Consider the following 24,244-nt stretch of genomic DNA (forward strand, 5'->3'; position numbering starts at 1 on the left):
ATTCTGGCTTTAGTGTGCCACAAAACTTATTAAAATGATTCTAATGACTTCTCAGAGATAAGTGAAACTAGGAGACTTTGTGAGAACTGAGCAAAAAGCTGATATACAGAAGTCCTTTAACAAAATCAATGTACAATTTGGTATTACAGTACAGTACAATACTTTCCCATTATTCACATTTTAAAATGAACTTTTTAACAATACAGTTAATTAAATCTTGACTTGAACATATTACTGAAATTCAATGGGAATTTTATGGTATTAACTCAAAGAAATGTACATTTATATATCTTAATATATAAAAAAAATATCCATATATCAAGACACTGTAACATCAGGAATTCTAAAATTTACAAAACCTTTACATTCAAGTTACTAAAAGAGAATTTCTAAATCATTTGTGTTTCTAGTACATCCAAATGTATCTAGATGATGTTCTTCACAAAATATAACTAAAAACAACTACTGACATGACTTGTTCCCAAGACAAACTCATCCATTACAATTTCACTCCAAACAACTGTTTGACAATTCACTGGTGCCATGAATGACCTATATCTTACATGGCTTCATATTAAATCATCCTAGGAGCAAGTAACCTGACTATGAAATACCTTCCCTTTACTTTAACTCAGTATCCTTTAATCCTACTTAGCTGTTCACCTGCTTTAACAACAATTCACACTTATCAAGGAAAATCACTCCCATAGTGAAAACCTACACGGAAGATGTACAGTATGTGTGACTTCCTTAATAATATCACTTAATAAGTAGCTACTATTCTAAATGATGTGAAGTGCACTATAAAAAGAAATTTCCTTTCATAACAATAAAGTCTATCTATCCAAGTAGTATTAAGACAAACAGATCATTTTCATAACTGAGTCTGCATATTCATTTATAAAAAAAATTTCCTTGTTAAATTCCACTTAAAACAGCAATTCTGATTTACTTATTCACTGACCTAAGATACCATTAACAATATCTACCTCCTTCAAAGCAATATTTTAAATCTGAGTTTACCAATAACTACCTCAAAGTATGTTCAGTAAAACCAAATGATTGAATTTGAACCATGTGACAAAATCCCATTAGAACACTTTGAATTTAGGTAACATCTAAACTTGGCAGACAACTGTACTCACCAACTACAGTATTACCATTATTTTTTTATATGCTACCATTGCAGGTGTGATGTATCGTTAGATAAATTACTTATCAGAAAGCCATGGCCCCAAAAGCATTTGTTAAGCTTGGGTGCTACTATCAACAACACCAAACTACTCTTAAAGTAACACACTCAATTTAGAACCTTGGCATGTCAACAGTGTCTTGAAATATGCAGAGATGTCATAACAACAATGCTCCTATCACAGTACCTATGGGATTAACACTTAACAAATTTATATTTAAAGTTAGGCAAGATGCATTATTGTCATAACAAACTTCATACAAATTTAAGTGAATACTGCTTAATCACTTGAAAACTATGGAACTTGTAACAAGCTCTCCATTTGCCAGAAAACTGAGATAAAAACTAATAAACTAAATTCTGAAATACCTTTCCTAGAATGTAAACATGACATTCCTCCCGTACTAAATACAACCACCATGTAAGTCCTAAATTAAAAGTAAAAATGCTAACATAAAATTAAATTGGCACAAGACCTCGAAAGTGACAAGAACTTGATCCTCAACAAACACTGATATAATTCAATAGCCAAACCAAACTGTGGATTAGGGCTACAAGGAGTAAACGAGAATCTCAACTCCAAACCCTTGCTATGATGGAAATTCCTGTAACTATCAATATGACTTATTGAGAAAAACTATCAGGAATCATTTGTACTTTACAAGAAAACATTAACTACTACAAGAATACCTCACAAGCAGTATTTCACAAAACCATTCTTAGCTATACTGATTACTGATAAGATATTCTACAATATCAATCAAACCTATTCTTTCGAACTATATCATTTCTTTTAGTCATAAATGAACTATCTTTCTAATTATATCATTTCTTTTAATCATATATGAACGAGTGGAAAATTATTAAAAATTATTAGAATGAACTACTATTGATCTTGTGTGAACTTACCAAGGCAAGTATGCACTGAACAATGAAATAACGGATACTACAAATCAAAACTAAGGGTTCTTAGTCAATATGTATGCTGGAAAACAATCAATTACCAGACAAGTGATACTAAAGTGTTGACTAAAAAAATCATCCCTAAATAATATGATCAAAATCCATCTATGAATACTTAAATATATTATCAGTGTAATCACAGTTACTGTATTACATTCAATACAATGTACCCTGAAACAATGAACTACTTGATGGTTGATACTAAATTAAGTAACTATGCATCCTCAAATGTACTGCATTTGACATATAATATTTATAAGATGCACCCTCACCTCAGCAAGGAATATTCATGTAAAATGGTTCAGTGAACAAGTTTACAATTACTTATCCAAAATTCTAAATATTATTCATGGAGGGTAGAGCATAAGTCATGAGGTTTGTGTGGCATGTCAACAGTTTAAATAAGTCAGCCCAAGTTTGGCTGTAATGTGGCAACACTTGCCAGGTAGGCCACTAAAATGTGTATAAACTGTGGGTGCCTGTTAGGCTGTTATACTGACGGCATCCATTTGAAGAAGTCAAATTAGCACAGTTGTATTTAAAATAATGATATTTTCAGTCAATTATTGTATCCAATTATACAGCATGTATTTCTTTCCTATTATTATCACATTATAAAATCTGAACATTGCAATGATGCACCACTGGCATTCTGGTAATATTTACATAACTAAAAATAATTAACTTGTCGAATTTTACCGACATCATCATTTCCTTTAATTGCTAAATGAAACATGATTCAAATATTAACTTTTTTTGTACATCAACAAAGCTGAAATAAAATATGCAGCTTATCTTTAAACTATCTATAAAGCAGTAAATACGAAATGCAGTAAAGCGTAATTTTGGCAGTTTTGGACATTGCTTTCACCTATTTCAACACATTTTGCAACCTGCACTTTACTAACTTCTTCACCTGCAATTTAAATTTATTGGTATACTTCAAGACCTCCATGCATCGAAGCTGAATCAAAATTTATTTTATTTTTACTTACACAGATCAAAACTAAGAATGAGCAAGTTTTTAACACGTCGACAACTGTAACAGAACCCACAACAGATGCGCACAGGTCTAAGTAACTAATATTCTTAATTTTGTTGTGATTTATCCCAATTTTTTGTGTGAAATACTGAGTGGTTGTTAATTATTAGTGTAATAATGAATTATCAGACAAGTCATTAGTTGGGTAAGCCTGGTTGAACATACGTATGAGAATTCCTGTATGACAAGTAACACTTGGTATGACAGTCATGTTGTTCTGCAGCCTTAATGCTACTGTTTTACCAGGCTGCTGTTTTACCATTTATCTCCTTTCGGTTATGGGTATGTCTCTTTCTTTTGTAGAAGTGCATTGAGGCATATTATATTCAAGTACTGTATGATGATGGATCACCTGGTACCTACAAATGATTCCTTTTACAGTACTGGTAATTTTAAAATAATAATAATACTGTAATAATAGTGTCATTCATGTACACAACATTATTATGGAGTCAGGGAGGTGGCAGTAGTAGGTAGTACTAACCATCAAGGGTAAAACTAGCCAACAATAGTGTCAGGGATAATGTTAGTCTATGGGAGGCCTTACCTTGACATATAAGACTGGGGTGATTTTTCAAGACATTATTTAGGTAAAAAAAAAGTGCATCTTCTATGCCACAAAATACAGTACTAAGAGGCTTGATAGCTGATATTAACTCCGCTAAGAAATTTAGGTGAAAACTACGTACCCTACACATACCTGTATTAAACTTATTTAATAGATATGAAAGAAAAAAAACAGGATGAATCCAGAAGCTAATTGAGCTTTTTGACAGCTGAAATTAATTTCATGAATATCACTTAGAAAAAAAAAAACCATAAATGTTTAATAGGCAATGTTAAACCTAGATGAGTTTTTAAGTATAAAAAACTATGTATCCTGATTACTATTGGCTACTTTAGAGCCAATACTAAAACAGATCATTTTTTTAAATTTGTGTATTCTGAATAATACAGAGCTCCCAGATGGCTAATACTGAACTGAGACAAAATGCTTGTGAGAAATACATATGATAAAGACTTACAGTTCCTACTTAGAAATTACAAAAAGCAAAGCTAAAATCTGATTAACTTTGGGTCAATAGGCACTGTTATGACCCTGATACACTGGCACTTGCACAAGTTAATCCTATTCTAATTTTAATAGTTGGAGTAGGCAGGATTATACAGTATTCTCTCTATACCAATGTACACTCTTGACATTTATGTTAATAAGATCATTTTTATACTTCATCTTGGTCATTAACAACTGCTGACATTACTGAATAACCTTTACATTCAGGCCCTTTCTACAAATTTGATGAATAAAAAATGTGGCCATCTCTTGAGTTGTCGTTCTTCTTTTGTAGCTGGTACTTGGTGAAGTCCCAAGTTAAGACTGGTGCCTATTCAACTTGTCCCACTTATGATTGCATGCTGTGCATGGTTTACCTGGGGAGATGGGGAAGAAGTTAAAGTCTTCATGTCACATCAAGAAGTTTTGGCTTATGCAGTTCTAAGATAAAGGCAATTCGTTAAAACTCCAAGCATCCTAGACCTAGGTTCCTTTTACTGAGATTGGCACAGATGTAACAGATTTTCTCTCTCTCTCTCTCTCTCTCTCTCTCTCTCTCTCTCTCTCTCTCTCTCTCTCTCTCTCTCTCTCTCTCTCTCTCTGTACAGTACAGTATTGTAATTGTTACAGTATGGTAATGTGGTGTTACACATATATTTCAGTGTTTGGGTGTGCAGAGTATGCACACGTATGCATTATCTTAGGATAAAGGACACGCTAACGTGTTTGGTTCCTTTTTTCCCTCTTTCTCACAGTCAATTTCTTTTATAAAGAATTTGGGGTTATTTATGTCTAAAAAGAAACATTATGTTTTTTTATACTGTAAGAAATTTGTGTACATACAGGCATGTGCACAAAATTTTTTGAAAAATTTACTTTGCAGATGTGTCTGAAACTGAATGATAAACAATTTAATATTTTAAATTAAACAATATCTACAAAATACCTGAAGATACACCATTTAATGCTTTACATGAAACCCCTCTACACTATAAGCTGTGAAAGTTGGCTCCAAGGTACTATATAAAACAAGGGTACTGTATCATGTAGGCTATACACCAGTCTTCCTTACTTAGCAGATTTCATTACTTACCAGAAGAGGTAGGCACAAATGAGCTGTCAGTTAAGTTGAAGTGCAACTGTATTATTATTGCTACTTGGACCTGGCTGCAACATTTATAAGACCATTTTAACATTATCACATAAAGTGAAATTTCCCTATCAACACTTCCCCAACCGTCTTTGTCTTAAATGCTCCTTGAATTCATCTTACTGGTTCAATCAGATTCAGACAAGAGCCATTTACTACTCACATTTACTTTCTCACACTGTCAAAAACCAAAAAAATTTATATATTATATACAACTACTGACCCATAATTATTAGGGAGATAGAAAAGAAAATTAAATTAATCTTACAGGACTTTAAGTTTCCACAATGCCACAGTTTCTTATAAAAAAAAAGTTGAGAATACTAAAAAGATGATAATATCAGTATCTAACACTGAAGATGGAGCAAGATGCTCCAATACTGTACAGTATGTGGTTTTGAATATAACTGTTCCCAAATTTGTGGGCTTTTTCAAATACCAAAAAGAACTACTTACTTAGCTCATTTTCCTTTGTAATAAATATGAATTAAGAATATTATTAAAAATAATCTAAGAGTTACTGACACCATAAAATTTCAATTTCATTATCATTCTGTCCTACACGCCAGTTCAAAACTTTGAAACTGCACTGTTTTCAGCTTATGAACAACCAAAGTGTCTAAATCTGAAGTTTTGGTCTTATATGAGCTATTTCTATCCCACCCAGGTAGTACATTTCCCATCACAGTACATTTCATGTTCAGTAAATACTTACCTTTCTTAAAATGCTACATAACTTTATGGATTATTCCCTTCAAAATCAGTTAATAATTTTCATTAAGAACTTGCTAGCAGTGTTTCACCTGGAAAGTGAGAAACAAGTTAATAACATGGAAAATAGAGGTCTCTGTGCTTTCAAGCTGTCAAAATAAAAAAGGCAAATACTTAGCTAAAACCAGACTTCAAGCATCCTTTACACAAGTCACTAATTACTAAAAGGGGCATAGATTTGGTGTTTGTTACTGTTAAAATCAATGAAACTTTATCTATGATAACCATCTAAATTCCATTCAATATAGGACAGTAACTTTTTAAGCAATGAAAAAAAATGTCCGGTCTACAATAAACTTGACTGAAAACTGGCAAAAGCTTCTTAGTACAGTACAAATTATTATTATTAATTATTATTTTTTTTTTTTCGTCTATCACAGTCATCCTATTCGACTGGGTGGTTTTTATGGTGTGGGGTTCTGGGTTGCATCCTGCCTCCTTAGGAGTCCATCACTTTCCTCACTATGTGCGTTGTTTCCAATAGCACACTTTCCTGCATGAGTCCTGGAGCTACTTCGGCATATAGTTTTTCCAGATTCCTTTTCAGGGATCTTGGGATCATGAACAGTGTTCCTATGATTATGGGTACAATTTCCACTGGCATATTCCATATCCTTCTTAATTCCTTTTTCAGGTCTTGATACTTATCAATTTTTTCTTTCTTTCTCATCTACTCTGGTGTCCCACAGTATTGTGACATCAATGAGTGATACTTTCTTCTTGATTTTGTCAATCAACACTACGTCTGGTCTATTGGCACGTGTCACCCTATGTGTTCTGATACCATAGTCCCAGAGGATCTTTGCCTGATCATTTTCTATCACTCCCTCAGGTTGGTGTTCATACCACTTATTACTGCAAGCTAGCTGGTGTTTCTTACACAGGCTCCAGTGGAGGGCTTTTGCTACTAATTCATGCCTCTTTTTATATTGGTTCTGTGCAAGCACCAGACATTCACTTGCTATGTGGTTTATGGTCTCGTCTTGCATATTGCACTTCCTGCATATGGGTGAGATGTTATTTCCATCTATTGTTCTTTGGACATATCTGGTTCTTAGGGCCTGTCTTGTGCTGCTGTTAGCATTCCTTCTGTTTCCTTCTTGAGTTCTCCCCTCTGTAGCCACTGCCATGTATCATCGCTGGCCAGCTCTTTTATCTGTCTCATGTACTGTCCGTGCATTGGTTTGTTGTGCCATTCCTCTGCTCTGTTTTTCATTCTCCTGTCTCTATATATTTCTGGGTCTTCGTCTACTTTTACTAGTCCTTCTTCCCATGCACTCCTTAGCCACTCGTCTTCACTGGTTTTCAGATATTGCCCAAGTGCTGTGCTCTCGATGTTGACACAGTCCTCTATGCTTAGTAGCCCTCTCCCTCCTTCCTTTCGTGTTATGTATAGTCTGTCTGTATTTGCTCTTAGGTGTAGTGCTTTGTGTATTGTCATGTGTTTTCTAGTTTTCTAGTCTATGCTGTGGAGTTCAGCCTTCACCCACTCCACTACTCCTGCGCTGAATCTGATTACTGGTACTGCCCATGTGTTTATGGCTTTCATAATGTTTCCGGCGTTGACTTTTGACTTGAGTATTGCCTTAGGTCTCTGCATATATTCTTTCCTGATCATGTCCTTCATCTCTTGGTGTTTTATATCCTCTCCTTCCATTATTCCCAGGTATTTGTATCCTGTCCCACCTATGTGTTTGATGCTATTCCCATCTGGTAGCTTTATCCCTTCAGTCCTTGTTACTTTTCCTTTTTCTATGTTGAGCAAGGCACATTTTCCTATTCCAAACTCCATCCTGATGTCCCCAGATGCAATCCTTACAGTCTGGATTAGGGTATCTATTTCCTTGATGCAATTACCATACAGCTTGATGTTGTCCATGAACATCAGATGGTTAATTCTGTTGCCTCCTTTCTTGAGTTGGTACCCAGCATCCATTTTCCGCAGTACTTTTGTCATGGGAATCATGGCTACTACAAAGAGTAGTGGGGACAGTGAGTCGCCTTGAAAGATCCCTCTCCTGATGTTTACCTCTGCTAGTCTTGTCCCAGAACTTGTAAGTACTGTATTCTAGTTGCGCATTATATTTTTAAGGAAGCTGATGGTGTTTCCCTCTGGCCCATATATTTTCAGGCACTCTATTAGCCACGTGTGCGGTATCATTCCGAAGGCTTTCTTGTAGTCAATCCATGCCATACTTAGGTTGGTTCTCCTTCTCTTACTATTCTTCATTACCATTTTGTCTATTAGGAGCTGGTCTTTTGTGCCCCTAAACTTCCTTCTGCAGCCTTTCTGTTGGTGGGGAATGGTGTTTGTATCCTCTAGGTAGTTGTATAGCCTTTCACTGATGATACCTGTTAGTAACTTCCACAGTATTGGTAAGCAGGTGATGGGCCTGTAGTTACTTGCTATATTTCCCTTGTTCTTGTCTTCCTGTACTAATGATGTTCTGCCTGTGGTCATCCATTTAGGTGTGTGGTGGTTTGTGATACAATGCTGGAGTTGTTCTGCTATTCGTGGGCGTAGGGCCTTGAAGTATCCATGGATTTCATCGGGACCTGAAGCTTTCCAGTTGGGCATTTTCTTTAGTTGGTGTCTGACTGTGTCTGTCGTGATCTCGGTGAATCTTTGTTTTTTTTCTCCCCATTTCTTCTGTCATGATTTCCTGGAGCCATGTTGCATGTTTGTTGTGTGATACTGGATTGCTCCATATGTTTTCCCCAGAGTCTCTTACTTGGTTCGGCTTCAGGAATTTCCTGGTAGTTGTCTTCCCCTCTTAGTTGGCTGTATAGTCTTTTCTGGTTGGTTCCGAAGAGTTTGTTCTACTGGTATCCTTTATTCCTGTTCATGTACAGTTGGATCTTATGTGCTTTGGCTTTAAGCCTCTGTTTTATATTGTCATTTGTGTTGTTTAGTACCTTCTCCTTTACTCTGTATTTCTTATTCAGCTCCTCTCTTGTTTTCTTGCTTCTTAGCCTCTTTTCTGCCATCTCTTTCAGTTTACTCAAGTCAGATCTCAGCGCCATGATTTGTTTTTCCAGGTGTCTTTTCCAAGGTGGTTGCTGTTTTGGCTTCTGTTGGGTTGCTTATTATTATTATTATTATTATTATTATTATTATTATTATTATTATTATTATTATTATTATTTCATCGACAGGTACGTGCCTAACCTGTCAATGAAACCATCTCTATTTTTTATTATTATTATTATTATTATTATTATTATTATTATTATTATTATTATTATTATTATTATTATTATTATTATTATTATTATTATTATTATTATTATTATTATTATTATTATTATTATTATTATTATTATTATTATTATTATTATTATTATTTAAAAGTGCCTATATTTCAGTGGATAGCAACCTTTCCTCTTTAGCTGAAGACCAAAGTTTCATCCTGGAGAAGAGATATGTCTATTGAAAACCTATTGTACCCTACCACCCCAAGACCTCCTCTTATGGTTAAAACAAAGAAAAATCATTAAAATTTGGGCCAGGCCATAGCCTTTTTAAACCTTTCAACATTCAATAATTTCCAAAAATCTGCTGCAAATTTAAATCCTACAGAGTTTCAATCTCTTAGGATTCTGATTTATCCTTCTTCTATAGGGGTTATGCCAAACAATTCTTTGCTTTTCAAATTCATTTGTCAACGTAATTACTGGCTACTTTAGCAGACTATGAGCTGCTACAAGTAACACTATGATCTCACAATTTCAAATTTTAGCTGCTTTGTTGCTTCTAAGTCACCTGGGCAAAATATTAAATTGCACTTTTTCTGAGATCCTGCAATGTCAACCTGCATAATTTCATGCCATTCAGTTGATGCCAGTCAAAATATCATACCTGGGTGAAACTTTCCCCCAAAGAAATAGAGTATGAAAAGTGATCAGAGCAAGTGCGCAGATCCTGGTAATTTAAGTTTAGAGGTTAGTAGTTCTTTGATGTACACAACCCACAAGAAAAGGTCTAGGGTCTAGGAGTCTGGTGGTGGGGGATTTATTGGTCTATAATTTTGACAGTGAATCACAAACCATAATTTGTGGAATCCAACTGCTTAAACTGGGACACCTGAAATAAATTGTCTTATTACATCTTATCAAGAACAATTTAAGGCTTTGCACTTTCAAAGTTAAGAGATTAGATTTGAAATAAGACTCAAAAGCAATATTCTGGAAATTAATCTTAACAATTTAATAGTTTACATACAGTACTAATAAAATCAATTTTTACAAGCCTATCAACTACAATATTTTACAAGCCTATACAAAATTGTTACCATTAAATTCTTTTATTGAAAAACCCTAACTTTTATATATCATATGAATGGTTACAATTCATCGGACTTACTTTAAATTTCTGTTCAACAATCTTCATGTCAAAGGCACTTTAAATGATGATGCTTCCTTTGCAATTCAGTTTTCAGTCTGAAAGAAAATGTCATCCTTCAGTACTGATTAACGATCAAAAATATTTCCAATATTAACCCAAAATGTTCCTAAGATCTGGATGGTACATTAGTCAAACTTTTCAGCTTTTGTTCACACAATAAATCATTAATTTTTTCATTGACACCATTAAAAATCAAATCTTTAACATTTAATCATAGGAGTAATATACTGTACAGTGTATACTTCAACCTTCCTCCTCTTGTTAATTAAATTTCTCACCACAGCTCCATAAACAATGAAAAGAACATTTTGTCATTAACTATTATAATCTATGATCTTACACTGAAAGATAGACACCCATGTTTATGACACTTTACAATAAACCTTGAGAAATGTGTATTCAAATACATCTTCCATATTTCATAAGCATATAATTCCTTCAAAAACTTTCAAAACTTCTTCCCCCCTTTCACACTTAATAGAACAAAACTACTGTACTTTGAACATCAGCAATAGTTCAGTAACAAAGCAAATCTGTCTTCATTCAGGGCAAGTGCCCTCCACAACAATAAGAGTCCAAAAATAGCGAAGGCCTGTCTCCTAATTCAGTACAATTTCTCTACATACCACCATTTTTCCAGTAATGGTGTAGAACACTCTTAAATCATTATAAATGCATTGCTCATCGACAGTATTCAGTAAAAATCCTCTGCACATCAAAGATAGTCTTATGAGTGTGTAGACCCTTCTCTTAATTCAGTAAAAATGCCCTGCATATTAATTCATCAAAAGTATGATCTAGTAATAATGAAGGCTAGTCTCTAAATCTATAAAAGTGCCCAGCATATCAAAGTGACATCAGAATAGTTGGAGACAAGGATTTAATAAGATGTACTGTACATTAATAATATACCACTACTTCATGACATTAATACTACCATGGATTTCCAAATAATTTACAGATGTTTACTATAAACTGAACAATGGACCTTACTTACTTATGCTAAAATTTAGTTCTGTACTATTTTGAAATTTTGTAAAGGCTATTTCAGTGCTAAAATGAGACTTTTAGTTCAATGAATTCAGATTTACCTCCAATATAACGATATACCATGACATTAGTTCATATACCATTACATTAGTTCATACAACATTAAACTCTACAAGAGAAACTTGGCCATGCATCAAGATTTTACCACACCATCCTGGGAATCATCATATGAATGTAAGTAAAAATTTATAATTATTTTGTCGCACCTGAACATCAATCAGTTCCTATAGATATTGTAAGAAGAATATTCTGAATATTTGTAGACTTATTCTCATCTAAAAAGCCTGACACAGTTTCACTGGATCATTCAAGTAAATACTTCTCCCCTTTACAAAAAGTATACATTTACCTATTATTTCAGATGCCTTTAATTATTGATACTTGTTCTGACAACATTTTTACAAAAAAAGTTAAACCATTACACTTGACTACCAACTAACCACTCAGCCAGCTTACTAACTTCTAAATACTGTACTGTATTTCTAAAACCCAATATCGGACTTCTACTAAGCCTGACCTATTGTTCAATGCAGTTGACAATTTTTAACTTGAATTTACAACAAACAAAGGTCTTACATAAGGCATCAAGTTCAGCTTTATGCAGCCAATCAAAGGAAATTTTTGAAAGGTCACAAATTTAGCCCAAATCAGTACAACATTTCTAATTTTGTCAATGGCTTACCTCTATAGCCCATGAATCCAGGTGATGGGCAGGACTGTCTTGATCCACTAAAACATGCAACTACAGGGCCTTTCAAATGGGCAGTATGACATAAAGGGCTCCTAATCCTTCAGTTCCTCAATGTGAATGTCATTCTCTTAAGTGTTCAACCTAAAAGGAAAACAAATACTGTAATCAGATACTGTAGATGTCAGTTCAACAGTGCCCCGCCAAAAGGCACTGAAATCCTGTACTTTGCAATTTTTATACTGTACTATACTATACAGCTGCTGAGCAATGTCTTCTCAATACATAAAGCAAAGTTGACAGAGAGCTTGATCTTTCTAATGATAACGTTACTGCCCAACCAACTCTTTTTAAAACATCATTATAATTACTTTCTATTGAAATTATTCATATTTTAAGACTTATTTAACCAAAGAGGCTTCTTGGAGCTACACAAAATAGCTTCAAGATGACTTATGAGGTAACGACAGACACTTAGACATCCCATGATAAAAGGTAAGACTTACTGTACTGGAAAAGTTCATAATTTAATACATAAAAATTCATTAGCCCTTCGTGCAAAAAATAACTGTCCTATTCAGATTACATGTACTTCCAATGACTCACTATTATATTTTCTGGTGTCCAAGACCATCTAACCTTGAAGATGCACCATCATTTTGGCTAGCAAAATTTTGAAAACTAAAAAAAAAAAAAAAAAAAAAAAGCTGCACCACTTTCATAAATTATATTCTGTTTTGGTGGGTGTGCTGTGCACATTCAACTATATCTAAGGACTAAGGTGCTGTGGCTTCAGCTGATACAGCATATTGTTAATTGTAATGTTTCCTACTCATTTATCATTTTAAAAAATCCTTTGTTTTTCAATTCATTTTTTTAACAAAACACTTTGTTTCATGTTTTCCATGTTAATTTTTATTTTTAATAAGCTTTTCTAAAGTTGACATATCTACAAACTGAAAAACCTGTAAACTTACCAAGAAACATATGCAATATAAACTGCCCAGCCACCAATATTTACTTCAGGTTTTTAACTTAAAATAGTACATAATAGGCTTGAATAGGAGTTAAATACATTATAAGCTATACTGTAACAGGATTTCATACCAGCTCCAACTCACCCTTGAAAATGCAGGTTTCAGCTGCATAATCTGCTCAGGTCTCTCTCTTCTTTGCATTACTTTTGGAGGACCTACTGTTGCTCTCATTTGACCCATCAGGCAGGTCTCTTTGTCAACTGATATTTACAGTATTCCTGGATAAACTACTACTTCTGTCTTATAAGCCTCTTTAATATCAAACATTTTTGTTGCAACCTGGTTCTGTTAATCCATATTCGTCCATGCTCCTGAAGTGTAGTGCACTTGATGTAGAATACTGTATTACTTGTATTAGATATATCTAATCATATCTAATACTTTCAACTGTGGATCTGCTACACTTCATATTTCAGTTTTCAATTGCTGCATATTCTCTGATTGTCCTGAATAATTCCTCCTCCACCACAAGCTGTTTCTGCTTTTCTAACCTTGGTACATGATCAAATTCCAGGGTAGTCTGTATCACTTGTTTATATTTTGCCTTTTTGTCATAGTTGCTTAAACATTTTTCTTTTAGTAGTAGTATATTGATCCAGTGTTTAAAGTCTGTTTTCATATTTTGAGTCTTGTTTCTCACTGATGAATGATCAAAAACCATCCTCGAATCTGTAGCTGCTTTACTGAACAGTTGTAATTTCATATGGTTTCCTCCAAAGAGGCAAAGTTATACCAGCAGCAAACAATCAGTGGTATTAATTTTGACCCCTTATTTTCTTAAATTGAATACCCAGTATAACTTCCTTGAAATTCTTCATTAGATATCATTATTAGATATATCTAATACAAGTACAGTATATAATACAGCATTCGACGTCAAGTGTACTACACTTCAGGAGCATGGAGGAATATGGATTAACAAAACCAGGTTGCAACAAAAATCTAAGGCGACTTCAATTCAATTTTATATGTACACAACAGACATGAATAAGCAAAGGAATTAGGGTAAGACACTGACAAGAGAAATGGAAGAAGAAATGAAGTTTCTCAGGCCCTGTCCCCTACTTTCTCTGAGCTACAATATTTCACAAATTCCTAGGGAGGTACTCCAATTTCTTTAGTAAAGTAATAACTAAAGTCTCCTGCCTATGAAGCTCTCTCCTGGGTATTTGTATTTCTTAACAATTTCCAGTGGGCTCTGGTTCTTTATTAAAATAATGACAACTGTCTCTTGCCTATGAACTTCTCTCCTGGGTATTTGTATTCCTTAACAATTTCCTGTGGACTTTGCTCCTGATTTTATCGTCTCTTCTTTACTCTCCCGATCTGACATCTAAGTCATCAGTTCTTGTGTCTTAGCTATTCTGGTCATCCTCCATAAAACTCTGAACATTTGCCATCATAATTTTTTCTACCCAATCTATTGCGTGTTAAGTCTTTCTTGATTAGAAGACTCCAACAGTTACAGAGATTAAGTGACCAGCTCACAGTAGATGAACTAATGAACCTGTAAATGAGAAAACTCTATATAGAGAAAAATTCCCTCAATATTTAATTACTGTAGTCAAAAACCTTACTGAATACAAAGTTCCCTAAACATACTAGTCAAAGCAGTTTACTTACATAACACGTCACCTTGCTGGTGATTAAAATTGAGAACAAATCTAAGTAAAAAGTATTTCATAAAAAATTAATGTACATAACAGTAAACAATACTGATTAAAGGCTCATTATATGATAAAAAAAATCTGGAATACCATTTGTCAAGGTACAGCTCAATGCTGAAAACTTACTGAGTACTAACTTGACTTGCCACCTGCATTATAAACATACGGCTTTGAAACAAGTATTGTTAAACATGCCACTTATCAAAAGGTTTAATCATTTGATGTTATTAAGAGGATTACTATGGTGCATTATGAAAAAATTTATTTTGAATGTTAGTTGCTTACTAAAAGCAACTCAGATTCTCACTTCTTGCACAAGCCAAGAACAAATACCTTTAATTTACAACAAGATTATTACTTGAGAGCAATACTGTTCTGAATTACTGTTATTTTGCTCTTAATATTTTCTATCCAAGGAATCTTTTGAAAAAATATCAAATTTTAAAAGTAAATTGCACTTTTCTGAGGTATCAACCCTGAGTTTTCAATACAGGAGTGTCCTTGAACCTTCAAGAGAGGAGAATCCTTCACCCTTCACCACAAGCTGGGAGACAACTGTTGGACTTGGGAACATCATCATTATGTAACTGGTGGTTATGTGGGGGAGTACCTGTCACTCACCTATCGTCACCCAGCACTTTTTCCTTCAGCCTAAGGGAAAAAGTAAGGTGGTTGAGGTGGGAATTGCAATAAAAGACTCTGTTTGTATACCTACGAAGCCTGCAGATTATACTGTAAAAATTTGATATTTGTTCCCAGGGAAATAAAGGCCATTGCCTTTCATACAGGAGGCTCACTCCTAAGCTAGGAGGTCACCTCTGTCAACTGATTGGAGTTAAATCTCACCAGGATATAACATGATCAAGGGATACAATGACTCCTTTAACCTCATACTCAGCCTTGCATTTGTGATGAAAAGACTGGTAAGGTCCAGGGTATGAGTGGGGTTATGTAAAGCCTCCCTCAAGTAAGATAAGGGTTGAAAAATCCTGAAATCCGCAATAGGGAAAATCAAGTTCGAGGGAAGATAATTTTGGATCACACAAACTGATGGATTCTGAACAGCTCTACCACTGCTACCCATCTCCTGCTGAAGTGAAGAGCAGAGGGAGACATTTCAAAGACAGACCTGACATTGGGTGCTTGAAGTGCTGCTCTTGTATCTTGTCCAACCCAGCATATACTCTGGTCTAGATGCTGCTCAAAGAAAGAGGAAAGGAAGAAAGAGAGTCTAGTCACTCTGCATTAACACCTCCAGATTTATATTAAGGAATGGCAATCAGAGGAGATGATTGTCTGTTCAAACAAAGCTGGGTGACTACACTTGGTGAGCAGCCACCACAGGTTCCAAGAAGGTATTCATGGACTTGTGGGTGACCTTGGATAGAATGAAGCAAAGGTTGTTCATCTATGCAAGATACCTGCGGAAGACAGGGTCACATCCCACTTGGCTGAAAACCTGGCTGAGCAAAATCCTTACAGTGGAGACTAATAGGAGCTCTTCTCAGTGAAGGTGAATGAGGAAGTCCATGACCTCCTCTTCACACACTCTGGCCAGAGCAAGACTACCACTGAAGACAGTCAGTATATCTGGGGGGCACTATGATCATCCTAAAACCTGGGGGTTACCCAACAGGGAATGCCTAGAGAAGCAAGAGTGAGGAACCACCATAAATGAGCACAAAAACAGGGGGAGGGCCACTGCACTCTCCCTACACATTGTATAGAGGGATGAATAGATTTGTTTTTATTTAGCATTTCCCAACGTTTTGTGAGAGAGAGAGAGAGAGAGAGAGAGAGAGAGAGAGAGAGAGTGTAATTGTCGATAGTGAGTGCTTCGGTTGTTGGTAGAGGGATGAGGGTCTTTAGTTCGGGTTGTTTACGGTGCTGTCTGTCTGTGCAAATGTCGAAGGAGTTTTTTTTCGGTTTTGAGAGAGTCTTGAGCTGAGTTCTGTGCAAGGCGGACATTGATGGTAGATTACTGTATGTTCCGTGAGTCGAGTGTTTTCTGTTGGATGTTATTGTTGTCTGTGCATGTGTCTCTTTCTTTTTGCTGGTTTTTTTTGGTTGGAAGTCTGTTTTCCAGGTTTGTTTGTGTAATTTTGTCTACTGTGTTGGCGACCGTGGACACCCTCAACCATCTCCCAGCAACCGAGGATCATAGTGAGTATTGTATGTGGTTATATGTTTCATCTGTGTTGTGTATTGTTTTTTGTGTTTTAAAATCTCGCCACAATTGGGAAAGCAATCTCCTTGTGTACCTGTTTCTGGTACCATGTCTAAAGGTGAACGCAAACAGGCACTGCCATGCAATCCCAGAGCTGGTGTGCACCAAGAGGGTACCTGTTACAAGTAAACCCCTGATGGCATGCACACACTCCAGGGACTGTACACACATCAAACAAATAGTCAAGACTGACTCAATTAAATGTACTTTCATTAAAAATATGGAAAGACGAACCTACCCACTACCTACAAGCAGAAGCAGCTGGTTGCACATGCTCTATCTAGTGCATCCATCTCCATACATACCAGCTCAGTGGTCTGGTAAAACTAAGGTATACTTACTTACTTACTCCATACATACATGATAGAAGAGTTAATCCCACCTCTACGCAAACAAAGATCTATAGACTGAGTATGTGCAGCCCGGTGTGTTTCTGAAATAAACTCTGCTGCATGCACTTACCAAGTCCAAAACCGGGCATGTACAGGCAATAGGTTGCTCTCACTCAACCAGGTGTGTTTCCAGAGAAACACAAGAAGAAGAATTGGGGAGCAGTCCTCATGTTAAGGTGAACTGAGGCAGGGTATGCTCAGTGAGGCCTGTGCCAGCCCAGCCAGAAGCTAGTTATCATCCATGGGTGTTCGGGAAGCCCAAAGAACTTCTTGCGAGAGGCCTTCTGCCTCCTGTGGGAGGAAAGTGAAAGAGACAAAGAGGCGGTGAAGAGACAGTGCTTGCAATTCCTTCCTTCCTTGGGTATTACTCTCCTCTTCTGGGGAAGCTGCTGTACTACAGTAGTTGATGCCCTGCAACATCTTCCACGAGAAGGAAAAACACCACTGGAAAAAACCCAGACATGAGTTCCTTGTAGTTGCAGCAACAGCAGACATAGCATTAAAAGCTGTAATGCTATGTGTAATATAACCCACCTTCTGCAATACCCACCCCTTACCCAAGACAGGGTGTAATCAAGGAAGGCACAGGGAGGTGTTCAGCAGCAAGGGGGGGAAAAGTTAGGCTAACACTTGAAGCTATCTCCTATACCAAAAATTTCCCAACTGCCGTAAATTTTCCCCATCAATGGAAACACTGATGACTCTGAAAGGAAGATAAAAGCATTATACAGTGGGGGTATACCTAAGAAAAACAAAGGGGATGAAGGTTTCCTAACACCCTTCACAACTCCAAAAAGGACACTATTTCTCAAAAACTGGAAACTCAAACAAAAACACAAGTTCAACTTAGCAATCACTAGGAGCTCAGCTAGACATCCTCACATGATGCCAGCCAAACAAAAGTGACAAATGACAGAAGGTGAGTGAGGAGCATTCCCCCACTCACCTTCATTAGACTAATCAACAATTAACAACCTAGTTACCAAGTTCAGCAACTGTTCAAACTTGCACTAAGGAAACTCCTATATAAAAGGAAATAGAATGTATTTTTACATGAACAAAATTAAAAACAAAAGTTCCTTTGATACTGGTTCATAATTCAAACCTCTTTGCACATACAGTGAACCCCCGTATTCACAGGGGATGAGTACCGCACTCCCCCGCGAATAGTTAAAATCCGCGAATACTTAAAACCCCTCTAAAAACACTTAGAACAGCCCATTTTGATAGTTTAAACACAAGAAGAACCCTGTAAAAATGCTTACACCAGAGTATTTTAATAGTTTTATCACAAAAAGTGCATTTATTCATGAACATTATATGAAAATACAGTAATTAGTGAATATTTCTCAGTTAAAAATACCACGAATGGGTGAATTTTCTGCGAATAATGGGTAGATATGTTCTACAGAGAAACCCACGAATGTGTGAGTCTACGAATCGTGAGAACGCGAATACGGGGGGTTTACTGTACATCAATTTCAGTCAGGCTTTTACTGACACCAATGTACAAAATAATTTTAAAAGATCTTATCATTGATAAATGCAGTAACTCTCAAAATTGTTTCCTCTAAAATTGAAAAGCAATACTACTACTTCATTAACATCTGATAATGACCTCATAAAATACATTTACTTGCCTTAGCTTCAATACAATTCAACATGTCTAGAATTCCAGAATATATCTTAGCATCATGCTTAGAATTCTGACTGCATAATGCATACTATTCTTTATCGTGAATTTCACTGATATGATTTAACTCCAAAAATAATGACCTCATATTAGTAAGCTATATTTTCTGTTCCTCGTCCCCACTGCTATTCCTATGCTCAAGGTCATTTTCCTTGATGGGTCTTCTCCAACTATTCCTATAGAAAGCGTCTTCCTCCACTAAAATTTTCTTCTCCAGATCTTCCTTTATTTTATCACTCTACCTAATCCTATGCCTCATTTGATCTTCTACTCCTAGGCTCTCTTCCCTCATCCTACCATGTGCCCATACCATCTGAAGTTCAACTCTCATATCATATCATTAATTTCTACCATCCCAACACTTAATTTCTACCGTCCCAACACTTCTGATTTCTTTATTTTCCAGCCTTTCATACAGCAAGACCCTCAGTTATTGTTTCTCCTTCCTTCTTAATGCCCATGTTTCTGAACCTTATGTCCACTGGTCTAATTACAGTGCATAGAGCTTTGTTTTCAGTTTATATGGCATTCTTTTGTAACACATTACCTTACCATCTCCCTCTATTTCCTCCAAGCTGCTTTCATCCTACTCTCAATTTCAGCTTCCCACACTCCTTTCTGGCTTAAAGTAGATCCTAAGTACAGGTATCTGAAATTTTATACCTGTTTTAAATCTATGCTTCTTCTGCCTTGTAGAAATGACCTATCCCCTCCTTTTGTTGGACACCATACCCTCACTTTTACTTGCATTTACCTTCATACCACCACATTCAAGAGATTCCTGCCATAATCATCATATCATCTGCATATAGGCTACAGTAATTCACATTTTTCTCATTCCTAATTCCTTCAATCATACATTCATAACCAGAACAAATATAAATAAGCTAAGTGCTGATCCTTGATGAAAACATTTCAGACATTTCTGTTATGCCACAGGCTGTTATTACTGCTATCCTTGTTCTTTTCTACATCATTTCAACCAACCTAACCAACTTTTCTGGCACTTAAATCTGTTTTAAACACCAGAACATTACCTCCCTTGGTATTCTATCAAATACAGTACCTTCCAGCCTCTTTTCCTTTATCTGCATCATCATAAAGACAGCATCAACAGTACCTCTCCCTCTAATAAAACCATACTGCTATTCAACAATCTTCACAACTGTCTGCAATCTCTCATTCAGTATTCTTTCTAAAACCTTCAACAAATGTTCTGTTAGTCTACCTTTCCTCTAATTACCACAGTTCTACATCTCTCTCTTTAGTTCATAAACATTTACCATCATACTTTTTATCCAGTCATTTGGCTTTGCCTCCTCTTCCCAGATTGCCCAAAACAGCTCCAGTATCTATTCTTTCCCCTCTATATCAAGCACCTCCAATGTGCATCTCTGATGGACCTAAGCTATACAGTATCTGATGATGCAATCCTCCAAACAGCAAATGGTCTAAACAATAAAACATTGTTCAGTGGCTTAAAACCTCCCAAAATAATGCTACATGGTAAATTATTCAGGGATGGAGATTTTTTTTTTGCATGACTTGTAATATTGCTTGCATTTTTGTGCTATAATGTTAAGTGTGGGGGAGAAGGGGACTGAAGGCCCCACACCCTTCCCTGGGGCCAAGGCAACCTTGGTTAGAGGAAGGTTAAGTTAGTTTGTACCCCTTGTGAAATATATCTTCAAGAATATTTTTGTACTGACTAATCTGGAATTCAGAGTAAGTCCTGTTCTCCAGACAACGCTTGTCTTTTGTTCTACATTCATACCACATTGACTACTTTAATAGGATTGATTTATGCCAATTCTATATTTGGTTATTAAAATTTTTTATAAACCTATATTCTCCCCTCACTCAAAATTATAACATAGTTCTGTCTACCCTAACATGAACTACCACGACATAAGTCTTATCATGGCCTACACCATAAGTCTTAATCATGACCTAAAGTTGCCTAGTACTGCTAACAGGGTTCTAGCATAGCTCCATTGAACACCTATGCAGCCTGGTTTGTGCGAGGCACAAGGCGTATGTCATTTAGTCTAACACACCTTTCCTCTTCACTAAAAATACAGCCAAGACTTAAATAATTAGTCTTCAGAGGCGTCTTCAGTTTTGCTAAACTTTTTTACACAAAATGTCCACCAAGTTTTCATACCTTAAGTCTTAACTTACAGCCTTTTACTTAGTAAGGTTTAGTGTTCCACCCTCCCTTTGTGGCTAAGATCTCCGTCCTCTTTGCTTTCTGTTTCCTTCCACTTTAGGGTACAAACAGGAACTGGGCTACCTGCCTCACTGGTAATGGCCAAAAACACTGCTAATGCTAGCTACCACCAGCAAGGGTCTATGGGCCAATATTCTGACCCAGATTGAGAAACTCCACTGTCAATACAATTCTTGATAATAGGTTACTCCATAATGACAAACGCTCACAGACCTCAGCATAGCCTACCAAAAGGATGTGAGCTGGGTTACTGATAGATATTCAACTATACCACAATTTCCCTGGAGGCATGGTACAACTTTGCAGAAGAGTCAACCCACTAGCCTAGCCTAATTTTCTACTACTTTCTGAAGTATTCATGTGTGTACAGTAAAAAATTACCGGTAAAATTTTATAAGTTGCCAATAAGGCTCCAGCCAGGCACTATTTCACAAAAAACCATTTTGGGTTTTCCATGCAAAAATGGTTAGGAAATGATAGGGCACTAAAAGAGCCAAAAAATACCAACCTAACGTAACATAGGGATGATTACTGGTTACAGTTTTGCCATATTAGCTATGGAGGGGCGGGGAGGCCGGTATTGTTTTACCTTATAAGTCATAATTTGATATATTTTTTATTTATCATTTGCACACAGTGTTTATGGGGTTCAAAATAACGAGAATGAAGAACTGTTGGTTATTTTTCGTTAGACTCCAGCCACCTCCCGCTTTATAATTTATATTTTTCTTGGGTAAATCACAACAAAACAAAAATTTCTTCTCAATACATAACCTTCGCAAATGCCTAATAGCAGAGAAAAATAAGGACTTGTAAGGTTCTTGAGACAAGCACCAGCCCCCGCCCTCCATAACTAATAGGGCAAAATTGTAACCAGTAAACACCCCAGTTTACGTTAGGTTGGTATTTTAGGTTCTTTTACCGGATGGGATATCATTTCAGGCCATTTTTTGCATGAAAAATCCAAAATGGTTTTTCATGCAAAAATGGCTAATTGGCACCTTAATGGAAATGGCTGGCTGGCGTCTTCCGAAAAATTACCCAACTGTTTTCAAAAATGTCGGTTACAATTTCATATTGTGTATTGAAAACTTATAAAATAATACCAAATTACCATTTATGCTGTAATACTTTAGGTACCTGAGTAAGGCTGCCTACCCTAAGAATGAAATTCTGTAGTTATACGGCTAAGCTACTCCTCTAAATGTCAACCTTAGGCTGTAAGACAGTGTAGGGTAATCTTCGGTAAAATTTCAATAAACAGATAAACAAAAATATGACTGTCTTCGGTAAAACACTTACACGAAATGACGGTTCGCTTGTGACAACTTGGCACTTGGCTAAGCTTTAACCTTGACGATATGGTGGCCTTCAAGCCCATAGCCTACGGTCTCGGCGACACTTTCAAGTGTTAACGACAATTTACTGGCAGTTTACGTTCATTTGCCACTTTAACCTCCGTATTAGTGAACTCTAGGGGATACCTGGTGGGCCTTATATTCAGCATAATGAATAATAATTGTAAATTAAGCTAAGCACAAAATAACATGGGTGCTGGACAGCTGATATACCTGGTTAATAAAAAGTGATCTTGGGTTGGAGGACAAATAATATACAATTCTTTAACGTATTTCCCCAATACTTAATAAGTTCTTCACTTCCTTCCGTGTCTCCCACACAGAACGGATTTATTACGTTTTAAGTGTTATTCTCAGGGCAGGATTTTTCACAGAAATACCGAGACAATGTCACCACGCGTATTTGTTGGCACTTGAAGTAACTAAAACATGAATTAAACCCTAAACAGTAACTGAGAACTTTTTTGTTTACTAAGAAAATTTAACTTGCAATTTTACGTAAGCTATAATAAATGTTATCAAAATAATATAAGATATATATTAGATATACATTATCTCCTTTTATTCATGGTTTTTATTCGTTGTGTGGCAAAAAATTACAAGATAAATGAAAATTAAAACATTACATTGTAACTTTTGTTATTCGGGCCCCTTGTGATATATAAATATTGTCTAAGCTTTAAGTATTTCGCTTATTTTTTTATAATATTAGATAAAATATAAGAAAAAAACCTATAAAATTTAAGTATTTATCGGCAATAAGTACTAGTAAGGATTACAGTAGATCTATAAACACATAAACAAGACAGAACAAGAACATTTAAAAGGTGTATTCCTAGAATAATACACACACACACACACACACACACACACACACACACACACACACACACACACACACACGTAACTGGCAGTATCTTGCAAATACATAAAATATAGCCTGCGATTTTACGAGTACTGTAAGAAATTTCTCCTTGCTCAATAAACAGAATTAATTATGATATAAATCATGGCTCATCAGCTATTAAGGCAAGCTAGTTGAAGTTACCGAAATTTTTTAAAGAAATGTATATTTAATAACGTCTGGCAACTTTTTGAAACTACATAACTTGAGCGCTTTTGATGTAAGACCACTAATACTTATGAACATTTGTGTTAGTGAAAATCAAAGCTAAAATTTACCAAAATTTCTATATTATAATGAGAAAATGAAACATTTCAATCTTTTAATAATTGTATCTTAATGTCGTATTCTTATTTTAGGCCTGTTTCCCAGCAAAAAAATCGTCTGCCTAGTTTCGTCAGGAGGACATTTTCAAAAAAAA

At 35.7% G+C, this 24,244-nt stretch overlaps 1 long non-coding RNA gene across 2 annotated transcripts; it reads right to left on the minus strand.

The window, feature by feature from the left end:
* Nucleotides 1-1,536: 1,536 nt before the first annotated feature.
* On the minus strand, nucleotides 1,537-23,192 carry LOC136853454 (uncharacterized). 2 transcript variants are annotated; one of them, XR_010857463.1, is made up of 6 exons: nucleotides 22,864-23,192; nucleotides 13,437-14,859; nucleotides 12,310-12,459; nucleotides 10,536-10,612; nucleotides 6,117-6,204; nucleotides 1,537-4,628 (listed from the first exon to the last, which is right to left on the minus strand). It is a non-coding gene; the product is annotated as an uncharacterized lncRNA (long non-coding RNA). The 2 variants fall into 2 exon arrangements; XR_010857464.1 differs by lacking the exon at nucleotides 22,864-23,192 and adding an exon at nucleotides 17,709-18,326.
* Nucleotides 23,193-24,244: the final 1,052 nt, after the last annotated feature.

The sequence above is a fragment of the Macrobrachium rosenbergii genome, chromosome 27 (assembly GCF_040412425.1).
Source record: "Macrobrachium rosenbergii isolate ZJJX-2024 chromosome 27, ASM4041242v1, whole genome shotgun sequence".
NCBI classification, from domain to species: Eukaryota; Metazoa; Arthropoda; class Malacostraca; order Decapoda; family Palaemonidae; genus Macrobrachium; species Macrobrachium rosenbergii.